Source organism: Triticum aestivum, chromosome 4A, assembly GCF_018294505.1.
Source record: "Triticum aestivum cultivar Chinese Spring chromosome 4A, IWGSC CS RefSeq v2.1, whole genome shotgun sequence".
NCBI lineage: Eukaryota > Viridiplantae > Streptophyta > Magnoliopsida > Poales > Poaceae > Triticum > Triticum aestivum.
The window spans coordinates 445,240,168-445,242,417 of NC_057803.1; positions in this window are offsets into that span (position 1 = coordinate 445,240,168).

Sequence of the window (2,250 nt, forward strand, 5' to 3'; positions counted from 1 at the left end):
TCTCTCTGCAGCGAAAGGTGATTGATATATTCTCGTTGCCTTCTTCATGTGGGTTGATACAATTGTTCTACTAGAAAGAAATGGCAGCCTCCTGCCTTTGTCCACTTTAATTGCGTTTAGTTTAGTCTTTCCATCCATCCATCCATCCGGCTCTTTCGAGATTTGAGACCATGATTTGTTTTATCACGTGTTCTACTCTGATTGTATTGGTTTGGTTTGTAGAATTAAAGTTTAAGTGAAAGGTGCGGAAAAGATTCCTAGACAAATTTTTCCCTTTCATATCTTGTTCGGTGAATGGGAACGAGGGCGACGGGCGGGCGCGAGACCGCGACGGCGCCGGCCGCTGCCGGTGATCAGCGGCGCGTCGGCGGGCGGTTTTGGGCGCTTGCCGATTCCGACGACGATGATGCGGACGACGATGGGGATGCGTCCCCGGCGGAGTCGCCGCCCTCTCCGACTCCTTCGGATCTTATTTGTGATTTGTTTCACGCAGGTTACAATGAGGAGGAAGTAGCAATGACGATTGATCGAGTACTCCCTGCGGACGATCCGGCGCGCATCGGTCTTCACTCGAGCGAGAAGAACAAGATGACCTGCCGGGTTGTTCATCGGAGGACGGCGGCGTCGGCGCTAAGACCTTGGAAGGGTCCCCTACCTAAGGTGAGTCTTCCGAATCTAACACTTTTTGATTTGATTAGACTGGAATCGTGGATTACTGTGAAGAAGAAGAAACTCGCGAGGCGGATCGAGCATCGACTGGCACCGGCGGCGCCTGTGTTGGCCGCGCCGGCGACCGGGATCTCGGAGATGAGATCGATGCGTTTGAATTACCTGTTGGGCTGCGCTGGGCCGGCTCGGAAGGAGTCGGGGCCGCGAGGAGATGGGCCAGGGTCAGATGGGTATGAGGCCCATGCTGTACCGGTCCAGGATCCTGCCCGTATTGATGTTGCATGCACGATCGCAGACGACCGGGCTGATTTTCCTCGTGCGCCGTCTCCTGCTCGGCTTAGGGTTCATCGGTGCGGCACCCGTGGTTTCCCGAAGTGTGGTGCTAGCCGGGCTAGGAGAATCCGGCCGCTCCTGGGAATGGCCGGACGCGGTGCTGCGGCGCAGCCGCCTCCCAAGAAGTTGGCGCCCTCCGCTACCGCTGGACGTGGCGGGTCGGCTTCCTCTGCTGCTGGACGTGGCGGGCCGGTTCCCTCTGCTGCTGGACGTGGCGGGCCGGTTCCCTCTGCAGTGGACGAGGCGGGACGGTTCCGCCGCCGGCGGCGGGCGCTGGGCGTGGCGGCCTTGCGCCGCTTGGCCAGAGGCCGGTGGCGAGCGGGACTGTGCGGCTGGGCAACCCAGGACGTGGAAGCAGCAATTTGGAGTGTGGCCGCCGAGGCATCTACCCGTGCAAATGCCTGCTGGTAGGGGCAGGCTGAGGCCTCCGGCGCCGGGTGCGGTACCAGCTGCTCAGATGGCCGCGGGTCGTGGTGGACCTCGGCCCCCTGCGCCGGCCGGTGTGGATGTTGCTGGCCGGGGCGGTGTTCCTCCTAGGAGTGCGCCGACTGCTACGGGCGGTCAATCTCGGGCGCCTCCGCCTCACTTCGTCGCGAGGCCAGTTCAGAACCGGTCGGGACCGGCGCAGAATAAGCAGAATACTAGCGCCAATGAGTCGCATGCTCCGCCCCGAGGCCAGTGGGGAGATGATCGATATGATGCGTACGGAGATGGACAAAATCGTGGTTCCTCTTCCACTGGAGGAGGCCGTGGTTACGCCTGGCAGAGTGACGGGTCTACTGAGAGACCATTCCTCGGTCCTCCCGGTGGATTTGTCGAAGGAGCCTCAGGTCCGGACAACTGCCAAAGAGGGGGCTACCGCGACATCATGGGGGTCGGGGTGGCCGTGGGAGGTATCGCCGACAACCTCCGCCCCCGGCTGTTGGTGACCACGTGGCGGCGACAGTGGAGACCGATCACGCTCAGTCTACGGACGTCACTACCCAGGCGATGAAGGTGGTGACGGCCCTGGCTAGTGTGGAGGTACCTGCATCCGGGACGATGGCTGAGGTTTTTGACTGGTCTGATTCTGAGAGGGCGGCCAAATGGGCGCGCAAGAAAGAAAGGATCCTTTGCTACCGTTGTGGTGAGAAGGGCCACTTCATTGCTGAGTGTGTGGCGGAGCTATGTGAGTCGTGCGGCAAGCCAACACATACATCTGGGGAATGCCCGTTTTTGCATGACCAGGCTCCGGCTCTGACAATGTAT